This window comes from Quercus robur, chromosome 9 (genome assembly GCF_932294415.1).
Source record: "Quercus robur chromosome 9, dhQueRobu3.1, whole genome shotgun sequence".
Taxonomy (NCBI): domain Eukaryota; kingdom Viridiplantae; phylum Streptophyta; class Magnoliopsida; order Fagales; family Fagaceae; genus Quercus; species Quercus robur.
In genome coordinates this window covers 20,623,114-20,647,785 of record NC_065542.1, presented here as the reverse complement: position 1 = coordinate 20,647,785, position 24,672 = coordinate 20,623,114, and positions in this window count along the sequence as shown.

The following is a 24,672-nucleotide window of genomic DNA, read 5'->3' as shown; positions in this document are numbered from 1 at the left end:
GAAAGTTCTCTAACTTAACCTTCGGAGGGTCTTTGGTCGATACCACACCGGTACTCTCCTAAGGTCTTCTTCGTTTTTGTTTCACAAGTGTTGTCTCGAGCATGTGAGGACTATGTAACTTACTGATGATTTTCAACATCATCATCATCCAAGAAATTAAAGTGTGTTTGGATGTGTTTTATTGATTTTTCTTACTTTCCTGAGAGTATGGTAGAAATAAAGGAGCAATTTTTTTTTTTTTTGGGGGGACTTTCCAAACACATGATTGTCCGTATTTGTCCAGTTGCATCAAATGCATGCTAATATATAAAACACTTTTTTCTTGTTGGTTCAACACAGATCTTCTCAATTTTTTTCATTTAAAAAATGATTCTCAATTTATGTTAAAATGGAGAGCATGAATTTTATGATTTAATTTTAATTTTCTTAAATATAAGAATATACATTAATTATGTCACGTTAATTTACATTGCATTCCACTGTGTGTAAGAAATAACAACTAATTAAATGACTGTAACATGATATATACTTCTAAATTTGTTGATTATCAAATCTTTAGCTTGATTCTCTCTATTTTTCATTATAAAAAAAAGGGTAAGGTATTTGTATGCACTGTATTTTAAAACTTAAAGTTAAGATTTATGATTTTTTAGTGAAATTTATAGTGTGCCTTTATGTTAGAATCTCATTTCCTCTTCTATGTGTGTTTGTTAAAATAAAGAAAATTTTAAAATTTTAAATTTTAAATTAAAAAAAAAAAAAGAGTAAAGCCCAGAGCCTTAGGCATACTTGCAATCTTTGTTTTGAATGCATTCATATGCAAAGGGTTAAATAATCAAGTGGCTAGCCTTAGGATATAATAAACAAAACTTGCGGTAGAGAGCAAGGTTGAAAATAATAAACAAAGCTTGTGGCGCAGTTTAACCAATACCAATATAATTGCAGGCCTTCATATGCGTTTTGAATTCTTGAATTATTTACTAAAATAATTAGTTTATTTAATAAAATATTATCTAAAAGAAGTAGCTAAAAAACATGAATTTTTTTTAGGTGAGATTGGTGGTTCACCAAATTCTTGAATTTGAATCAATCACCTCATATAAATCAATGGGTCGTTGTAATACTCTCCTTTTTCTTTGAAAAACTTTATATGTGTAAGCAGTGTAAGCCTCAAACCTAGCTCATGATTTTTCAATTTTTTCTCTTCCTCACCACTTCACTGAAAGCTTACAATTGAATAAAACCAAAACAAAGGAAGATAAACCACCAAAGCATGACTAGAAAATAGAAATTTGAAAGAAAGAAAAAGAAAAAGAGGTTTTAATCATAGGATAACATCTTCATGTGCTAAATGAGAAGGATTATTTTTGAGAAGGGAAAACAAAAAAACAAAAATTGTTATGAACACACTCAATATAGCAATTTTTGAATATGTCAAATTTGATTCCTTAGTGATTGATTAAAGTGTCTATGTATACACATGAAAATGCCTCCACCATTATGACCTTTATCTGAAAGGAATTATACCCACCAATTTGTCAATTAGAGCCCCACTGTGAGCGAGCAAAAAGAAATAAAAAGATGTGAAAGCATTGTGCGTTTGCATTCCTATAAGGCAATATAAGAGCGACGGGTTCCAATAATCTTCATAGGAAGAAAAGAAATTTCATCTTGGAGGAGAAGCTATTAGAGAGAGACATTTGATTAAGACTGCCATTGTGCTAATAAAGGACAAGTGCAAATCCAAACTAGAATGCATGCTAGGTAATACACTTTTTTCTCTTTTTGATAAATGACCCATATCACTTATACAATTTATATTCTTGAAAAGTCATTAATTTATTAGTATATAATAACCATATAAAGATTTGAATCCTTTAAAGCTCTTGCAGTTAATTCAATTCAATGCTAACTTGTTTTAATTTGAAGTCTTTATTCATTTCCAAAGTTATGGACAATAATGTAGTAGAGAAAAATAAGAAATCACTAATTAAATTCTTTATTTTAAGGAGTTTGTACATAAATCAATTCGGTAATTATTGAACAAAATGATAATGAAGAAATTTCCATTTAGATTTTAGAGAGAAAGAAAGTGTGAGAAAATGATTGCTACAAAGTCAAAATTAATTATATAGGTGAAATATAAAGTTGTATCAATAGGTTTCTTATTTTCTTTGCTACGTTATTGCCCACAATGGTGGAGATGGATAGAGGATTCAAATTGAATTTGATTCATAACTTTGACATTTAATAATTAAAAAATTAAAAATTTTGGACTTATTGTGAAACACGCACGTATAAATTTTGAGTCATTCATATAATTTCACCTACCTTTTTTTTTCCCTCTTTCTAACCATCTACCTTTAAACAAGTCCCAGTAACCATAAAACCACTTTTTTTCTATTTGATTCTTAAACTTTTAATTTAAGATAAATAAGTTTTTTTTTTTTTTGGTATATTATGTTTTATTGATTATATACCATTGATTTAAAATGAATCTGTTTTTACCATTAATTATAAGAAAATTCCATTAATTTGTTAGGAGACATGAATAGTCGAGATCAACATGATGACCTTCACATGCAAAGTTGCACGCTGAATTTATAGGGCCAAAATGGCCCAATACCATGTTTTTTTGAAATTTTTAGCAACAGACCACTGTTTCGGAAATAATTTGGGATCTACCACTTTTTGTGGTACTCGAGCTTGGGGAGCTCGAGTACCACATTTTTCCATTCCACCGTCGCCCCATATTCAAGGAGCCCTATAGTGACGTTTTTAAGCCCTATAGTGACGTTTTAAAGTCCTATAGCAGCGTTTTCCTGCAATTTTTTTAAAAGTGTGATTGGCCCATATTCTGGGTGCCCTATAGTGGCGTTTTTAAGCCCTGTAGTGACGTTTTAAAGCCCTATAGCGGCGTTTTCCTGCAAAATTATTTTTAAGGGTAATCGCTCTGTTCTGGGATCCCTATAGTGGCGTTTTTAAACCCTATAGTGACGTTTTCAGGCCCTATAGTGGCGTTTTCCTGTAAAAATTTTTTATAAGTCCCCAACCAGGTTCAAGGGGCCCTATAGTGGCGTTTTTAAGCCCTATAGTGACGTTTTCAGGCCCTATAGCGGCGTTTTCCTGCAAATTTTTTTTTGTAAGTCCCCATACCAGGTTCAAGGGGCCCTATAGTAGCGTTTTTAAGCCCTATAGTAACGTTTTCGGGCAACTATTTTTTTTTTTTTTTTTGAGAAGATGTTGACCAATGAAAAGATGGTACTCGAGCTCACCAAGCTCGAGTACCACAAAAAGTGGTAAATCCCAAATTATTTCCGAAACAGTGCTCTATTGCTAAAAATTTCAAAAAAACATGGTATTGGGCCATTTTGGCCGAATTTATAGCGTTGAAAGTAAAGGCCAAAAAGGGTCTTTGCCAAAATAAGACATCTTTTGAATTTGTTTTTTTCTCCTTCCTCACCCATTTCATTGAAATCTTATAATTGAATGCAACCAAAACAAAAGAAGATAAGAGTAGTGATAAACCATCAATTAAAGCAAAAGACTTATGTCAATATGTCATGCATGACTAGAAATTTGACAGAAAGAAAAAGAAGGACAAAGGTTTTTGTGGGAGGAAACTTAGTCTCGAACCCAAATTAGGTATTGTCCTCTTCAGAATTAGTGGCACGGGGCGCAGGCCTAATCCTCAAGGTTTTACTCAATCCCATATCGGGGAGAGACGCATCCCACCCTTACCTTATAAGCACTTGGCCTAAGGAATAGTGTACCATAGTGTGTGTGATTCTTCACAGTTCAAACTGGTATCAGTCCCTTAAAAAGTGTGTCAATTAGTAGTAAAAAACTAATCAACTCTCATGGGTAGGGGTGGATAAAACAAGATAAAGGAAGATAAAGAGAAAGCTAAACAAAGGAAGAGAAGAAGAAGAAGCAGAGAACTTTGATATCAGCGTTGTGTCGTTGACCGAATCTGTGGTAGCAAGCGACAAGGTTTTTATTTTATTTTTTCTTTTCTTTTCTTTACCGGCCGGTTCAGATTTACTAGCCGAAATTCGGATTTTTCTCTGGTACAATTGAAATGGCTTCGGTATGGTCGGTATTTAAACCGGTATGGAATGCCAACGTTTCTGTACCGGCCAAGGTAATGGTACGGAAAATACTGGTCGTACCAGCCAATACGGTATGGTATCGTCTCCCTTGGGAAAAACAAAAATTGTTATTAACCTAACACACTCAACAAAGAAAAATACTTTTTTCCCCATATGGATTATCCATTTTAAGTAATTTTTTTTACAGCAATTTTTAAAAGCACTATTTTAAATGTGAAAACATAATCCTATAACCACCATTGTGACCTTTATCTGAAAGGAACATGCCCAATTGCCCAAAAAATTTGCCAGTCAGAACCCCACTTGAAGCTAACAAAAAGAAAGAAAAAGATTGCCAAATTTAGTAGTGTGTGTTTGCATATTGGTATGTGAGAGCGACGGGTTGCAACAAGCTTTGAGATAGAAGATTGTTCAAGACTGCCATTGTGTTAAAAAAAAAAAAAAGAGGAAGCTTGAAGTGCAATTACAGTTTTTGTGTTTGACACTCCTTCACGTTGTGATCGATTTCTAATATGTTTCACAAATAGGCAAATTAGTCATGAAAGACAAATAGTATGGCAAATAGCCAAAAAGGAAACCACCGCGGAGTATGACTTTGGGTAGAAGTCTTTGTATCGCTTTATATGTTGTTTATTACTTATTATTATAACATGATATGGGGTTGATAAATCTACGTCAAATATTCCCTTTTTTATTTATTTTTATTTTAAAAAAAGAAGTTAAAATTATGCAAGGTCAATCGTTCTAAACACACACACCAAAAAAAAAAAAAAAACCCTTAAAAACCTTAAAAATTAGATAGTGTTTGATATCTATTAGCAATGACAGCTCTAAAAAAAAAAAAAAAATTAAGGTAGTAAAAAAGAGGAATTATACAAAATTTAATAATTTTTTTTTGAATATATTAACATAAAAAAAAAATGCAAATATATGAAGTGTAGGGACTCAATTTGTAACGATCCCAAACTCGTATTGGGTTCAAATGCTAAAGGCCCAAATAATAAATTTGTAGAGTGTGGATATAAAAGAACTAGATTAACTTCAAAAGAAAAACGATTGAACTTTACGTTTTTAGATGGATTAATACAGATATTACAATCAATTTATCCTTGAAACCAGCTAAGTTCTTGTTTCGTAAGATTTTCCTCTAAGCATCAATTGTTCAAAAGTTCTCATCCCTTCTCTCAATGCATTCTTCCATGTTATATACTACCCTCTTGGTGTCATCTTCACCACACACGTGTAGGTTGGATTTGGGGGATCCCTTCCTGTCCCATCTAACACTTCCTGAAACCTTCAACCAGAAACTGTAAAGCTGCTTTATCACTGTTCAAGCATCACCTCCACATTAATGCGGCCAGAGAGTTGGTTGAGAGGCAATTAATGCAGAGGCAGCAGTTGTTAAAGATATTTGTTTATCTTTTCATTCTTACCCTTGGTCTCATGTCCCACCTTTAGTGGTAATGTAGCTCTGAAGTGTGTTTGTAATAATATGGCATTCAGGTCGTCCTCGGACACATATTGCCGAGAAGGATTTTGTCCTCGAACGAATACTGGACCCATCTCATGTGATATCTACTCCTCTTTTCATTTGGTTCCCCTTATAACCTTATATGGGCCTCCTCGGATGGTTTAACGTCCTCGGATGGGCCACAAGCCCAATTAACACGGTTTTAATAATTATTGATTAACCGGCCCCCACAATAGCCCCTCAAAATCTCGTTTTTCGACTCCTCGAGAGAAAAGACTGATTTTGATGTCATAAGCCCATATCCTTTTATGTTTTGGGCATGCTCCTGACGCTTCAGCGTCCCGAGCGTGGCAACATTAAATTTTGACGACGCCCCTGTCCCCCATGTTCAACAGTAAGATGTAAATCGAACGGTGGAGGGTCTGTCTCATTTTGCGAGCGGGAACTTTCTCGCTCATAACTTCTGCACGACTATAAAGGAATTCTCAAATCAATTCTCTTTCTTACCTTCAGTGATCACACAATTCTAGAGCTCATACACTGAACCTGTCTTTCTCCTTTTTCATCGTTTTCCTGTGCATCTACAAATACTAGAATCTTGTCCGAGGACCCTCTTTCAAACCTGTAAGTCTTCTTAAAACCTTTTCAGCTTTCATCTTAAACTCATTAATTTTTCTGCGAAAATCCTTTAGAAAAATGGGGAAAGTGAGTAAATTTCGATGTCTGGTTGAGTCCGAGGAAGGTATGAGAAGTTTTCGTGCTAAGTATAGGATCCTTTCAACAGTGGGTATGAGGTACGTAGCCCAAGGGGAATGGGCCGGCGCTAGAAGAACAGGGGAAGTGGTTATTCCCATGATTGCCTTTATAGAAGGCGGGATGACCATCCCCATGGGTACTATTACTAGGAACTACCTTAGGTTCTTTAGGTTATCCCCCACTCAGTGTGCCCCAAATATGTTTAGGGTCCTGGGAAGTATAAAAACCTTGAATGAGAGAATGGACCTAAACCTGACCCATCATGACATGAACTAGATGTACAACCTCAACCATTTGAAGGGGTAGGGATATTATCTCAAGTCAAGGTATCCCGTGGTGAGGCTAATTCAGTGCCTTCCCACTTCAAACAAGAACCTAAAGAAGGATTTCCTTATCTTTTCTGGGGAATGGAATGATGGTCTGCCATGCCCTGTGGAGGAAGGAGAACCAGGTGGGAATACAGTTATAGATTCATAACGTTCGGTTTATACATACATATTTTTCCCACCCTTTTTTTTTCCTTTTGTTTTGAGTCTCAGTATTCTTATCCCTAATGACGCTTCATTTCAATTCAATGATTTTGCAGATAGACGTTCTACCAAGCCTAAACTTGGTTTAGTCAACAAAGCAAGTTTGGACAGAGTATTGAAAGTCGAGATATACGTGAATGAAGCCGATGGCCAACTCCGGGTAGCCCATTTAATCCTCGGCTACACCCCTATCTCATTTGCTTTCCAAGCACCGAAGTGTGTGATCAAAGCCCGCGATTCTCGGCTTCACCGTATTAACGTTGCCTACCAGGGGTTCATCATTCCAGAAGGTATTCCACTTCCTAAGGACACCTCTCGCACTAAGCCCCTTTTTGTTGCCGCTATCTCAACAGGAGCATCTTCATCCCAGCCTACTCTTAGGGAAGAGGAAGTAGAAGAGAAAGAGGAAGAAGAAGAAGAAGAGGAAGAAGAAGAAGTTGTAGAACTCTCAGACTCCTCGGACGACTTTGGGATTTTTGATCAACCTATACACTCCGAGGAAGATCTTGACGAGATGGGAATACAAAGGAAGCCCCAAAAAAGTCTAATGGAGCTGATAGAGAATTAGCCTGGGAAGAATGCGCCGGGAAAATCAACGCAATCCCAGATTCCTCCTTTTCCCACCAGGTCTCCTCCTCCTGCTCCTCATCCACCTTCTCATCAACCTTCCCAGTCAGTCAGAGCTGATGCTGCCAAATTGAAAAGGCGCAGGGAAAAGAAAGGGAAGGACATGGTGGATGTTGGAAAGTCCCGTCCGACCTGCGAAGAAGATGCCCAACGAGTTGCAAAGCAGCAGAAGACTAGCCATCCTCCTCAGCGAGGCTAGGAGAGGTCTGACACTTAACCTCCTGAGCCTCAAGCCTGGTTGCCAGCACCCATGCATGGTGGGGAGCCCTTACGAGATGATGCATCTATTAGGGACTTCAACGGTGGCATTGGGTGTCACATAGCCTTCGCTATAGAGGAGGCTTTGTTACTCCCAATGGACATGGCCAAAATAAAGAATGCAAGGAAGAATGAACTCATCCTCAATAATAAAAGATATTTGGGAATGGTATAGTGCTAACTCTCTTCTTTTTCCTTTTGCGATCATTACTCACTGATGTGTACTCTTTACTGACTACAATGTTAATTTCTTCCTTTTAGGTTATCCAAAACACTTTTAGGCTGGATGAGATGCTCAATAACTGCTACAATCAGCTAGACGATGAAAGGAAGAGACGGGCGTCGGCTGTACAAACTTTGACAATTTTCGAGCAAGACTTGGTGAAAACAAAGAAAAAATTAGTCGCCAAGGAGCAAGCTCGCAAAAGCGCTGACTCGGCCTTAGAAGGCTTCCAAAAGCAAGCTGAGGACCAGAGAAAGCGTTTGCGCGAAGCAAATGAGGAATTGAAGGCAGCCCGGGAGCAAGTGGCAGTTCTTAAAAAGCACTTGGAGAAACCCAAAAATTAAGGGAGCAAGCTGAAAAATCCATGGAGGAAGCTGAGAGGGCAAAGGCTGAGGCCGAACAGGCAACGAATGAGGCCGAACAGAAAGGCTAGGAAATCGGGGTGGCTGAGACGGAGGAGACCCTAAGGGCGGAGGTGCCAATGGTGTGCCACATTTACTGTGCCCAAACTTGGAATGAGGCCCTTAACCGAGCTGGGGTTGAGACTTCATCCGAGTTAAGGAAGGTAGAGAATGTGTTCTACCCTACAGCAATCCGCACCTCGGCTCCTCCATCCAGTCAAACTGAAGACACTCCCTCAATCACTAATCCAAATCAGGAGGTTTTGCCTCAAAATCTTCCTCCTCCTGGCCAACCAGAACCAGCTAAAGAAACTAATGCCCCTCCAGAGGCCTTCTTGGACAAGACTGTAGTAGCTACTGAGGCAAAGGTAGCCTCTCAAGGCTTTCAACAGGATTTGGCTTCCACAGTCATGCCAACTGGGGGAGCTGCTAAGGACAAAGAGGGAGTCACTACTTAGGAGGCAGATAAATCAGCCAACCAAGCTCCCAAACTCCAAATTAAGTTAAAAAAAATAGGATTTATTTTACAATTTGATTAGGACTTTTGTAAGAATATTTATGTCTATTTGCTTATGGTTGTTGCCGTTTTATCTTATTTTTGTACCTGTTCACTGTGTTATCTTAACTTGAATGGATTCATTTTGACTATCTTTCGTTTGCAAGAGAAAAAATAACTTATAAACATTAACAGTTGGCGATTAAAAATGGGTGATAAACATTAATACTATGAGGTCTCAGGAAAACATTTTGGATACATATGTATTCTTTCTAATAAATTGAAACTTAAGGGAATGCTCAAAAGTTGGATAAAGTTGGGTCTACAGTACTTCAGTTATACATTAGATGATGTTCATAGGTTTATTGGGGTTTATATGTTCAACAGATAATTAAAAATCCTGTGATCTTAGGACGATATTTGAGAATTTATTATTCTGGAATGCATAAGCCCAAGTGGCCCTAACATTTTAATAGCAAGAGGTTGTATTAGTTTCTAAGGAACCCACTTAGTAACCCAATAGATTTCACAGGGTATTAATTTTCACTAAGTTTGTGGTCCGAGGACCTAACATAACTTAGTTTCTATTTAATACTTCAATAGATGTCATAGGGTATTAATTTCCACTAAGCTTGTAGTCCGAGGACCTGACATAACTTAGTTTCTGTTTAATACTTCATAAAATGCCATAGGGTATTAATTTCCACTAAGCTTGTGGTCCGAGGACCTGACATAACTTAGTTTCTGTTTAATACTTCATAGAATGCCATAGGGTATTAATTTCCACTAAATTTGTGGTTTGAGGACCTGACATAACTTAGTTTCTGTTTAATACTTCATAAAATGTCATAGGGTATTAATTTCCACTAAACTTGTGATCCGAGGACCTGACATAACTTAGTTTCTGTTTAATACTTCATAAAATGCCATAGGGTATTAATTTCCACTAAGCTTGTGGTCCGAGGACCTGACATAACTTAGTTTCTGTTCAATACTTCAATAGAATGCCATAGGGTATTAATTTCCACTAAGCTTGTGGTCCGGGGACCTGACATAACTTAGTTTCTGTTTAATACTTCATAGAATGCCATAGGATATTAATTTCCACTAAACTTGTGGTCTGAGGACCTAACATAACTTAATTTCTGTTTAATACTTCAATAGATGTCATTAGATGTGGAAACACAAGATGCATGATTAGCATAAATTAAAGGAAACCCAAACTACACTACTTTTATTAATAATAATACCTCTTGAGATTATTTACATTCTAAGGATGGAGTACAGCTTTTTCATCTAGGTCTTCCAGATAATAGACTCCTATTTCGGCTACCGAAGTAATCCAATAAGGCCCTTCCCAATTAGGCCCCAATTTTCCCTAAGCTGGATTCTTGGTGGTTCCCAGAACTTTCCTCAGCACCAGATCTCCTACCGCTAACGGTCTCAGTTTTACATTAGTATCATAGCCCTGCTTGAGTTTATGCTGGTAGTAAGCCAATTGGACCATTGCATTCTCCCTTCGCTCTTCTATCAAGTCTAAACTTTTTCCCAACATCCCATCGTTACTGTCTGAGGAAAATGTACTAGTCCTTAACGTTGGGAATCCAGTTTCCAGAGGGATGACAGCCTCGGCTCCATAGGTCATGGAAAAAGGAGTCTCTCCTATTGATCATCAAGGCATTGTTCGATAGGTCCAAAGAACATGTGGTAATTCCTCCACCCATTTTCCTTTTGCATCATCGAGTCTCTTCTTAAGTCCATTGACTATTACTTTGTTAACAGCTTCAGCTTGCCCATTCCCTTGAGGATAGGTCGGAGTGGAATATCTATTCTTTATACCTAAGTCTGAACAGTATTGCCTGAAGGGCTTACTATCAAATTGAAGGCCATTATCCGAGACAAGAGTGCGCAGAGTTCCAAATCGCGTAACAATATTCTTCCAGATAAACCTCTTAACATCTACGTCTCTGATGTTAGCCAAAGATTCAGCTTCGACCTATTTAGTAAAATAATCCGTGCCAACCAGCAAATACTTTTTGTTTCCTAAGACTTTAGGAAAATGGCCGACAATATCTAGCCCTCATTGAGCAAAAGGCCAAGGGCTGGACAGAGGGTTAAGAATTCTTCCAGGCTAGTGGATGTTTGGAGCGAACCTTTGACGCTGGTCACATTTTCTAACATACTCCTGCGCTTTCTTCTGCATATTTGGCCACCAATATCCTTAAGTAATGGCCCGGTGTGATAGGGACCTTCCCCCTGTATGACTTCCACAAATGCCTTCATGTAGCTCCTCTAAGAGTGACTCTGACATCTAGGGATGTATACAAAGTAGGTACGGCCCAGAAAAGGACCGTTTGTATAACTTTTTGTCCTCGGATAACCAAAACCAAGGAGCTTTCCTCTGTATTTTCTCAGCTTCTATTTTCTCTTCGGGCAAGATGTCACTTTCAAGGAATTTCAATATGGGATCCATCCAGCTCGACGCTAGATTGACTCGATGAACCTGACGTACGTCCTTTTCTGGTAGGGTGGGGGTATACAAATCTTCGATGATTATCACCCGAGGAAAACTCCGTGTTGAAGAGGTGGCAAGGGTTGCCAGGGAATCGGCGTGAGTATTTTCACCTCGGGGGATATGCGACAAGTCAAAAGATTCAAATTTCGTTTGCATACGCCTAACTTGACTCAGATATCCCTACATTCTTGGATCTCGAGCTTCCAGTTCTCCTTTCACTTGGCTGACTACCAATCTTGAATTCGAGAATAGTTCTGCTACCTTTTCACCCATTTTCTGGACCATACTCATTCTAATCAACAAAGCTTTGTATTTTGCTTCGTTGTTAGTAGCCGAGAATCTCAACCTCAAGGATTTCTCAATGATGATCTCCTCAGGGGATATCAAAACTAGCCCCAATCCTGCCCCCCGTTGGTTTGCTGCTCCGTCCACATATACTCTCCAGGAGGAGCCGCCTTGTGTGGAGATTAAACCAACCGATTTTTCATCCATGTCACTTTGCTTTATATTAGCTTCTTCTGGACACTCGGCGAACTCAGCTACCAAATCAGCAAGGACTTGGCCTTTCACAGAGATGCGGGGCATATACTTGATGTCAAAAGCACCTAGGATTGTGCCCCACTTAGCAATTCTCCCAGTATAATCTGCACTTCTAAGTATGGACTTGAGAGGTAGCTGGGTTAAAACAACCACAATATGGGCCTGAAAGTAATGTGGAAGTTTGCGTGTTACATGGACCACCGCCAAGATGGCCTTTTCCAATGATAAGTATCTCACCTCGGCTTCATGAAAGGGACTTACTTATGTAATAAACTGGTCTTTGAACGCCGCTATCCTCTCGTATTAAGACAAAACTAACTGCATGAGGGGAAACTGTCAAATAAGCAAACAGGACCTCATCCACCTCAGGGTTAGACATAATAGACGGCCTGGATAGGTACTCCTTCAACTGCTGAAATGCCACAGTACACTCCTCGGTCCATTCAAATCCTTTCCACTTATGCAGTAGAAGGAAAAAGGGACGACACCTCTCGGCCGACCTGGAGATGAATCGATTCAAAACAGCAGTCATTCTAGTCAGTTTCTGCACCTCTTTTGGATTCCGAAGTGCTTGTAAATCGTTGATGGCCTTAATCTGATCTAAGTTCACTTCAATTCCTCTACGAGTCACCATGTATCCCAAGAACCTCCCGGAGCCTACACCAAAGGAACACTTTGCAGCATTCAGACGTAGCTTATGCTTTCTCAGTATTCCAAAGATGTTCATAAGATCTTCCACATGCTCGGATACCACTTTACTCTTCACTACCATATCATCGATATAGACTTCAATGTTTCTGCCCAGCTGTGGTTCGAACATTTTAGTCATCATCCGTTGATAGGTAGATCCTGCATTTTTCAAACCAAAGGGCATCACTTTATAATGATAGTTTCCAATAGGGGTGACAAAAGCTGTCTTCTCTTGATCATACAATGCTAGCGGTATTTGGTGGTATCCTTGAAAGGCATCCAAAAAACTCATCCATGGATGACCAATGGTTGTATCCACCAACTGGTCTATCTTCGGCATGGGAAAAGGATCCTTGGGACAAGCCTTATTGAGGTCCGTGAAGTCCACGCACACTCACCACTTCCTTGTCTTCTTCTTTACCACCACCGTATTGGCTAACCATTGAGGGTAAAAAACTTCTTTGATAGCCTCAGCCTGCTTGAGCTTGGCCACCTCATTTCTAACAGTTTCGGCGTGCTCTTTTGATGGTCGCCGAGGTGGCTGTCTTTTCAGAATAACGGAAGGATTCACATTGAGTCGATGGCAAATGAAATTCGAATCTACACCTGGGGCTTCATATGGGCTCCATGCGAACACATCTACATTTTCTCTGAGGAATTCCAGTAATCGCTCCTTCTCTTGCAAATGCAGTTTAGCCCCAACCTGGAAAAATCTTTCCGAATCATCAGCAACAATTACCCTCTCCAAATCTTCTCACTTTATCTCGTCGGCTGGTCCATCTAAGGGTAATGCGGGGGGTTTTAATTGCTATAATCCATTATCGGGGGTAGCCGAGGTCTCTGCCTCTGGCCGATGTTATATAGCCGCTACCAGGCACTGCCGAGCTACAACATGGCTTCCTACTATCTCTAATACTTGGCCCCTAGATGGGTACTTCACTTTCTGATGTAGAGTAGATGAGACTGCTCCCAGGGTATGAAGCCAAGGTTTGCCCATAATAGCCGTGTATGGAGAGAAAACATCTACAACAATAAAATCCACCTCCACCACATCCATACCGATTTGTACAGGTAGTCTGATCTATCCCTTTGGAACGACCATCCTTCCCTCAAAACTCACCAGAGGGGAACTATAGGCTGCCAAGTCCTCAGGATTCAAACCTAGCCCTTTATACAAATTTGGGTACATTATATCAACAACGCTACCTTGATCAATCATCACCCTTTTTACATCGTACTCACCAATTCTCAGCGTGACCACTAGAGCGTCATCATAGAGCTGTATGGTTTCAACCTTGTCCTCATCTGAAAAGCCTAAAATCAGGGGGATGTCCACCCTGGCTCTTTTTGACGCTCGACAATGCTCCTCGGCCGGAGGTCGGAACACCGACAGTACCTTGGAAGGGCAAGATCCAGTCCTCCCTGGAGTAACGAAAATAACGTTTATTGTGCCAAGGGGAAGTCTTGAGGAAGCGTCCCCACGCATCTTTGAGCCTGCCTGGCCTACCCTACCACTGGAATGATGCAAGAGTCGCTTCAACTTTCCCTCTCGAACCAGCTGCTCTAAATGGTCCCATAAATTCCTGCAATCCTCCGTCGTGTGCCTATGATCCTGATGATAGTGGCAATAAAGGTTCAGGTTACGTCTCTTAGGCTCTCCTACCATCTTGTTTGGCCATTTAAAAAAAAGGCTCATTCTTTATCTTCTCCAATACCTGCTGCACTGGCTCCCGAAACACTGCATTAACCACCTGGGTGTCAGCAGAACTTGATTGCCCAACGAAGTCTTTTCGAGGTCGGTTACTATTGTAACGATCCGACCTGAAATCCCTCCTTTCTTGAGGGATTACCTTCGCCTTTCCTTTTCCTTGAAGTTGGTCTTCTTCTACTCTTCTATACTTGTCAATCCTATCCATCAATTGGTGTACACTGATAACAGGTTTACCAGTTAAGGATTTCCTTAAATCATGCTCGGCTGGAAGACCAACCTTGAAAGTACTTATAGCCACATCATCATGCTCTCCCTCTATTTCATTAAACATTTCCCAATATCTATCTGAATAAGTTTTAAGAGTCTCGCCCTCTCGTATGGACATATAGATAGCAAGGACCCCAAAGGCCGAGGAACCCTACTGCAAGTGATAAAGCGAGCGCCAAAAGCCCGGGTAAGCTTTTTGAAGGACTCAATAGAGTTGGCCCTTAAACCATTAAACCATTTCATCGCTACAGGACCCAAACTTGATGGGAAGACCTTACACATCAAGGTCTCATCTCTGGAGTAGATAGCCATCTTTTGGCTAAAATGGCTAACGTGTTCTACTGGGTCTGTCTGACCGTCATACAGGGTGAATGTAGGTTGATGGAATCGCCGAGGAAGAATCGCATCTTCTATATTCCTCGTGAACGGTGATTTGGATACTTGGCTTAACGCTTTGTTCATGGCATTGTTCCTCAAGCCCCTGCGAGGCGGGCTTCTGTGCCTATGTCGATGGCTCTGCTCCTCTTCATAGGAAAAAATCTCACTAGGCGGAGTTCTGGATCTCCGCCTATAACGAGCTCCATCCGTCTCCTCGGATGATGGTTCGGAGCAAGGCGGGGAACGGCCTCGCCGGGCGTGGCGCAACTCTCTTTTCAACTCGTCAATTTCACGTTGCAGGTTCCTGTCATTTTTTGCATGGGAAACATGACTCTTCCCACGAGAGTGATTTTTTGTGGTATGAGTTGTGTGCACACTCCCCTCACGGCCTTCTCTCCGTTCGAGACTCCGATGCGGATTACCATGATGAGAACCTCTTGACTCTGCTTGGTGTGGGTTGACATTTACCTGATGTGGTCCTGCTGCGTAGTGATGTAGACCTGCTTCCTCTATCATAAACGTTAAACCGGATTTCTTTTGATTTAAATCAAGCTCTTCCCACAGACGGCGCAAATTGTAGGGACTCAATTTGTAACGATCCCAAACTCGTATTGAGTTCGAACGCTAAAGGCCCATACAATAAATTTGTAAAGCGTGGATATAAAAGAACTAGATTAACTTCAAAAGAAAAACGATTGAACTTTACGTTTTTAGATGGATTAATACAGATATTACGATCAATTTCTCCTTGAAACCAGCTAAGTTCTTGTTTCGTAAGATTTTCCTCTAAGCATCAATTGTTCAGAAGTTCCCATCCCTTCTCTCAATGCATTCTTCCATGTTATATACTGCCCTCTTGGTGTCATCTTCACCACATACGTGTAGGTTGGATTCGGGGGATCCCTTCCTATTCCATCCAACACTTCCTGGAACCTTCAACCAGTAGTTGTAAGGCTGCTTCATCACTGTTCAGGCATCACCTCCACATTAATGCGGCCAGAAAGTTGGTTGAGAGGTAATTAATGTGGAGGCAACAGTTGTTAAAGATATTTGTTTATCTTTTCTTTCTTACCCTTGGTCCCATGTCCTACCTTTAATGGTAATGTAGCTCTGAAGTGTGTTTGTAACAATATGGCGTTCAGGTCGTCCTCGGACACATATTGCCGAGAAGGATTTTGTCCTCGAACGAATACTAGACCCATCTCATGTGATATCTACTCCTCTTTTCATTTGTTTCCCCTTATAACCTTATATGGGCCTCCTCCGATGGTTTAACGTTCTCGGATGGGCCACAAGCCCAGTTAACACGGTTTTAATAATTATTGATTAACCGGCCCCCACATGAAGTTTTATAATTTCTTTCTACTAACAAAATGAAAAGTCAAAAAATAATTAATATTAAAAGATAAAGTGATGACAATCACATACTGCTTCTTAGACGCTGGAAGAAAGGGATGACGGCATTTTCAGTCCAATTTCTACAAATCCCTATATGGGTTCAGGTATGGGGATTACCTTTTGATTTAATTAATGTAGAGGCGGGTAGGGATATTGGTAATGGTATTGGCCATGTTGTTGACATAGATTGCAAAGCTATTTCATCTAAACAAGCCTGTTTTCTTCGAATATGAGTTGAGATGCCATTAGACAAACCTATTTGACGAGGGGCTCCTGTTATTAGTCCAGAGGGGGATAATGTGTGGGTAGCTTTTCAATATGAACGTCTTCTTGGTCTCTGTTTCAATTGTGGTTTTTTGGGGCATGAAGCAAAGGTTTGTTCTATGCCACAATTTGGTGAGGGCAATGAAAGTCCATATGGTGATTGGCTAAGAGCAGGTTTTTGTCGGCAAAAGGAAGCAAGGGGACAAAGAACACCTAGCCCACCCAGGAGGAATATGGACGAGCATATTCACGGGGATAAAGATCCACCACAATCAATTTCAAAATCTAGAATTTTACAGGGCAATTCTCTAACTGTTGCAACGGTTACTGAACTTGGGACATCTAATGGTAATTCTTCAACTGCTATCACGGTTACAGAAGTTGTGGATAATGATCTTGCAATTATTCCGGGATTGGATGGCTATGATTCTCAACATCCGTGTACTTCGGAGATTAATGACACAAGTCCTGAAATTGTGGTTCACACTAATGCTATTGAGATAGAGCACAACTCCGAAAAAAATGATGCTAGTTGGATTAATGTGCCAATTGTGTATAAGGATAATTTGGTGGATCCTAAAAAATCTTCTCTGAGGCATTGGAAATGCATTCGTAGGAGTTCAAATAACAAAACTGCAAGTATAGTTACTCCTAAACTTCCAAGTTTATCAAAGAATATCTTCACAGTATGATTCTCTGGATTCACACACTCACAAGAAACAATTGTTAAGTAAGGAAAGACTTAGTATATTGCATACTTTAGGTGAAGGTAATCCTTCACCACTGCCCCCACCATGAAGATTTTAAGCCTCAACTGTTTAGAAGCTACCTGGATTATTGAAGACTTCGGTTTAATTAGAGATAATTTTTCTTTTATTTCTTTTCATAGTTATACCTTTGCGATGTAATCGTGCTGCATCAGCATTAGCTAGTGCTGCAAAAAAGAATGAGGAGGTCATTATTTGGTTAGAAGAATGCCCCTCTTTTCTCTTCCCCATTGTACAAAGTGATTTAATTAAATAAAGTCTACTATCGTTTTCTCTCCAAAAAAAAAAGATAAAGTGAGAACTAATAATGCTGATATGAAAATAATAATATGAGATTATGCATTACTTGGATATTATTTCTTTCTAAAATAATATATTAATTAAAAAATAATTATGCGTATACCCTTTCCCATTGGTATGGCATTGATGCTTGATAAGAGTATTCACAGCAGTGGTGTTATATAGGTATAATGATATTTTTTAGCTCTCAATCACAAAAAACCATGATGCAGCAGTGGAGCTAAATCTAAAAGATTTAGCTCCTTAGTGCACATCTATCTTTAGATGTGCACTGTAGCTCAAAGGTAAATTTTTTTTTTTTTTTAATTTTTTTATTACACTTCTCTCTCTTCTCTCATTAAATAAACATTTTCTTTTTTCTCTCTCTCTCTCCGGCTTGTCTTCTTTCTTCTTTCTTCCTCAATTTTTTTTTCTCTCTAGCTCGCCAGCCAGCTCCTTCATCTCCCTCATCCCTTAACTTGCCGACCAGCTCCCTCATCGCCAATCTATTCCGCCGACCCACGCCAAGCCCCATCGCCGATCTCCCCAAGCCCCATCGCCTAGTCTGTGCCCCACCGCCAGCCTCAACGTCACCGGCCCAAGTCGACCCAAGCTGCCGATCCACGCCTTCAACCCACGCCTCCGCCCAATCCTCCGACCAGACCCACGCCGCCTAGTCCTCCCCACTCCGCCGATCCATGTCATCTTTTTATTCTCTTTGCTGTGATTGAGTTTTTTTGTTTGTTTGTTTGTTTTTTTTTTTTTTAATGTATTTTCATATGGGTTTGGTGGCTGTGGTGGTGGTGGTTGATTTTGGTTATGGTAGTGGTGGTAGATGATTTTGACAGTGGGTTTGTGGATTTTGGTTGTGGTGATTGGTGGCGATGGGGTTGTGATTGTGGTTGTGGTTTTTTTTTTTTATATTTTATTTTATTTTTTTTATGTTGTGTTATGGTTGCCAAAGTAGAGTGGTGGTTGTGGCCGGTGGTGGTGGTGGTGGTTCTGGCTGTGGCTGTGGCTGATGGTAGAGGTGGTTGGTGCTGAGTATGTTTTTTGGGTAGTGGATATATTATTTTACAGTAATGGTTATATTATTTTATTGTGATATTTATATTATTTTATTGTGTTAAAAGCTAAAATAGATTCACTTCTCTCTCTTCTCTCATTAAATAAACATTTCCTTTTTTCTCTCTCTCTCTCCGGCTTGTCTTCTTTCTTCTTTCTTCCTCAATTTTTTTTTCTCTCTAACTCGCCAGCCAGCTCCCTCATCTCCCTCATCCCTTAACTTGCCGACCAGCTCCCTCATCGCCGATCTGTTCCGCCGACCCACGCCAAGCCCCATCGCCAATCTCCCTAAGCCCCATCACCCAGTCCGTGCCCCTCCGCCAGCCTCAACGTCATCGGCCCAAGTCGACCCAAGCCCTAAGCTGCCGATCCACGCCTTCAACCCACGCCTCCGCCCAATCCTCCGACCAGACCCACGTCGCCCAGTCCTCCCCACTCCGCTGATCCACGTCATCTCTTTATTCTCTTTGCTGTGATTGAGTTTTTTTGTTTGTTTGTTTTTTTTTTTTTTAATGTATTTTCATATGGGTTTGGTGGTTGTGGTGGTGGTGGTTGATTTTGGCTATGGTAGTGGTGGTAGATGATTTTGACAGTGGGTTTGTGGATTTTGGTTGTGGTGACTGGTGGCGATGGGGTTGTGATTGTGGTTGTGGTTTTTTTTTTTATATATTTTATTATTATTTTTTTTTATGTTGTGTTATGGTTGCCAAAGTAGAGTGGTGGTTGTGGCCGGTGGTGGTGGTGGTGGTTCTGGCTGTGGCTGTGACTGATGGTAGAGGTGGTTGGTGCTGAGTATGTTTTTTGGGTAGTGGATATATTATTTTACAGTAATGGTTATATTATTTTATTGTGATATTTATATTATTTTATTATATTAAAAGCTAAAATAGATTCACTGTTGTAATATATATATAGATAAAATAGATAAGGTAATTTTTATTGATGCTAAATAGTTAAAATTATAGATTTATGGCTGGGATGCTCTAAGTCGGTCACACCCAATTGTTTTTCTGACTAAACCATGTGGAAAGCAACTAATTAATTTTGTTCCACACAATCACTTCAACCTTTCAAACCACGTCACAATTTTGTCTTTTCATATTTATTACACTTTACACGTCTGAATTCAAGGTTTATGTGGCATTCCACCGGCTTCCAACTACGTGAGATGAAAATGACTTCTCTTTTGTTGTAGATATTGGTTCTTTTATCAACAAAATTCGTTTAGTGAAAAAAAAAATGAAAATGACTTCTCTTTAATACAGTGCCTCGAATCTTTTTATCAGCAATAAATTAATGTTTGATTATTTAATTTTTTGTTTGATTATTTAATTAATAATTAAAAGATGTGTGTCTCGTATTAGAGAGTAATATATAGATTAGTTTACAAAAGGCTTTATCTTTTATTATTGTCTTCCATCATTAGAAGGTTAGTATAATTAGTAAAAAAAAATTTAATGGCTAAAAACACATTTACTTGAATTGATTTATTTTTCTTTTCTCACTGAGGAGTGCAAGTAAAAATTTTAAGATGTTTAGCAATAAACAATAATCACTCTTAAGGTATTTTATTTTTGGAGAGTAACGTTAAAATCATAAAAATTTTCACAAAACTATTTCATACCTTATTAAAATGATAAGTTATGATTAGAAATTGGATTTTACAGTTTTACTAACATATGTTTTGAGGATATAGGCTAGTGAACCATTTTATGAAATTTTTTATGAAAAAATAAAGAAAACAACTAATTAATTTGACAATTTTTTCAATTTTTTATAACAAATATCCCCTTAAAAATTTAGAATACCATGACATCATATTAAGAAGAGCACGAACATGCTCATTCTTAATTCGTATCAAGTTACTTTTATTGTTCCAAAAAAAAAAAAAGTCCATTGACATATGAATCCAAAACTTCAATTTTTCTTTTTCTTCTCACACCTATTTTTAGCAACCAAGATAAATACTTAAAAATTAAAACAAATTGGATTCCATGATTACGACCACCATTAATGTTACCGTCCCTTCATTATAAAAAGTTCAAAGGAAATTTGTACCAATTCAATTTGTACTACTCCTTCAATTGTGGCCAAGAAATAAATACAACCCAACAAAAAAAAAATAATTAATGCAATGATTCAAAGAACTTTAGGCCCCATTTATAAAGAGAACAAAAAAAAGGAAAAAGCCAGAAAACGAAATTTCGTTGTGCTTTCGAGTGAAATACTACAATTTAAGAATGTTATTATGATTTGGACTAGCAATTAGCACATAGCCTAGTAATGCATTTTTACGCGTCGGTGTAATTTCAGAATTACAACTTTTGTTATAACTTGTTTACATCAATGACAAGTCATGAATAATAAAATAAAAACAGTGAGTCCATAAATATACTATTTACAATTTGTCATGTGAACAAGTCGTGACAAAAGTTATAATCTTAACACTTTCCGTCAATCCCTAATTGAATAATTAGCTCCTTTAAACATCCTCCATTAATATTGCCAAGTCATCAAATCCATATTCCTACGTGGCACGTGTGGGCCCGGGCGTGCTTGTCGGGGGGATATACGGTGCACGCATGGGATATTGGGATAATTCTTTTTTATGTTTTTGATGGAAAGAATAATTCTTTTTGGATATTCGAATATACTTTTTCTTTCCACCAAAAAAGAGAATATACTTTTTCTTCCAACCCCGCCCGAGTTTTTTAAATTATTAAATATAGCCGACATTTGGAAATGACAATTATGGCCCTGATATATTGCAAGAACAGATTTTACCACAAGAATTGGGGTTAGAGAGTTTTTGGTTAGTTTAACCAAAATGCCCTTTTGCCCTCCACAAAAGGAAACTCGTGCCTAAATGATTTGTGAACCGTTGGATTTGAATAGGGATTTAGGGAAGGGTTTGGATTTGAAGTTAATTGGATGTTTAGTTATTGAAAAGTTAGATTTGGCGGGACCCCAATGGACTATCAAGATTCAAGATCATAGTACTGGTAATTATGTCAAAGTGTCAAACCTAGTCAATCACTTTGTTCTTCTTTGCAAATGACCTATGTAGCTTAGATTGCCTTCACAACATGCAATTTGAAAGGTTAATAGAGACATGCACATTCCCCCCTCGCCCTTTGATAAGTATATTGACATGTATAGTTATTGAATTGATATCTTATATTTGATGTTTATAAAATTTATGATAACAGTAAAAAAAAATTAAAAAATTTAGAGTAATGTTACAAACATAAATTATTTTATAATATTTTTATAAATTGCTGATAATTAAACAATTTCCAAATAATTATTGGTAAGTAAAAATGTAATATTAGTGGTGGTTCAAATTAAAATTAATAAGAATTTGTCACATCAATAGTTTGTAAAAATGTTTTAAAATAGTTTGTGAATGTAGCGTTATTCAAAAGTTTATATCCCTAATTTATACCTTAAGATTATGACAAAAAAATTTTATGAACCTAAGGATGATATAGATGACTAGATATATGACAATTAAGGTAAAACAATGTTAAAACTTATGGTAATCTGAATTCATATTGCATGTTAAATCATATAATTGAATTGATTTATTTATGGTCATGCTTTAGTTTTATAATTGAATTGACTTTTTAAAAAAAAAATTATGAACAATTGAATTGACTTATTTATGGTCATATTGTAGAAATGTTTTATAACAATCTTGAATTTGAAGTGTATCTCATCTATTCTCCTATCCAGGAATTTAGTAGAAAAGAATTGAATGATTACTATAGAATGCTCATTTTCTCGTAACTTTTGCATCCAAAAGTGAGTGAAACACTCATTCATTTATACCCATTTTTTAGAGAGGAAATTAATGGACTGAAAATGATGTTTAAAATTATTTCATGTACTCCTTGTTTTAGAGTTGAGCGAAAATTCTCTCAATAAAAAATAATAATAATAATAATAAAAAGAGTTGAGCGGAAATAAATTGAATGATTATGAGGAAATGTCTAATATTCCTTCTATTTATTTCCTTGTAAGCACTATTCTCAAAATTGGAAAACAGCCAAAACACTCATCCTTTTATGGAATAAATGTAAATATCGAATTCATCTGTATATTGAGAAAAGAAAAATAAAAGTTAAAAGGCATAATTGTAAAATTATGTATTTATTTTCTTTTATTCTTTGTTTTATAAACTCTCAAGTCTCAAACACATTAAAAATATCATATTACATTCTATTTTTATATATATTTTTCCATTCCATTCGGTTTTTGTATAAAATTCAAGGAAATTGAGATACAATACTATTGGTTTTTATTCTTATTTTGAGAAAATACAAATAAAAAGTAAATTATATATGTCCGTTTGGATGCAGCTGAAAAGTGAAATTGAAAACTAAAAAACACTGTAGCAAAATAATTTTTAAATGTATGAATAGTACCGTGGGACCTATTTTTAATGAAAAAATTGCTGAAAAGTGAAATTTGTAAGTCTGTGAACAGTACACGATGTGCACTGATTGGCTGAAAAAAGTTTGAAAAGTCAAACTTTGCGGCTACTGTTTATTGAACAGTGCATGAACAGTAACCGCAAGTCTCAAAAAGGGGTTAAAAAAAAAAAGGGGGAAAAACGCAGACGTGCTGAAAATCAGCGCAATCCAAACGTACTCGTAATCTCCTAAACACATTAGAGAAAATATACATCATATTCCGTTATAATCTATTCAATTATTATTTTATAAACTTTCAAACATAGGGTTAGTGATTAAATCCATACATACATAGTATATTTTAATAATAAGATGGAAGTAACAATCACCATTATTCGTTTATTAAAAAGAATCATCTTCTTCCCCCTAGACATAGCTATAGCTTTATAGACCCATATCTGATAATGACAAATCGGAATATGGGATTGAAAGGGATGTAGCATATTGTGAAATTGTTGGAATTATTTTATTTTATTTTATTTTATTTTAAATATTCATCTTTAACAACTTATAGTGATTGAAAATGGGTGCAACATTGCAACCAAATATTATCCAACTCAGTTGCTTTCAAGACATTTTACAAGGCAAGGAGTGTTTTCTCATTTAACATTAGTTTTAAGGGGATCATGGATTCCAACCCAAAGAAAAAGAAAAGAGGTAGACCATGGATGGAAGCATGGATGTCTTTCACGGGGAGCATAATTGAATATGATCTATTTTTGTCCTTTACTTTGAAGTCAACATTTGTTCATAAAATAATTTTAGACCTCATCAGCTCATCAATAATACAATTATGTTGGAACCAAAGAGTAGAGTAAGGGATAAGTTTGAAGTTTCTATATATTGATCCAATCAAAATATATATACAACAAATTTGAGGTGAGGTTTCAGAGCTATAAACATGTTGGGATTAGACATGAATTGCTAAATTTGTCAGATAAGAAAAACATGTAGAAAAATAACACACACAATATAAGAAATTACGTAATTCGACAATTTACCTATGCGTACAGAGTTATAGTGATTTCACTATTTTTAGAAATATATATATATATATATATATATATATACACACACACAAGATGTAGCATGATGATGCACAAAATCTAAATTTTGTGATGGTGAAAATGTTCCCTATCATAGCAGTAACATTTTTTCTCTATAAAACAATACACCAACCATAATCTAAAACAACAGTATTTATATCTCACACATTGGATTCACAATGGACTAAAAATGGATCAAAGAAAATCTTCCATTAAAAATATTAACACTTTTATATTGAGTCAGATCATAATTTGTACTAAACATAAACTAGTTTCTACGTAACCCAATAGAACTTGTGGGAAGTTGGAGCTTGAGTTTTCCTAAAATTCCATTATTCCATGTTGAAAAATTATCATATGTTAGTAGCTGTTGCACTCCTTGCATTTCCTTGGATGGGATGGT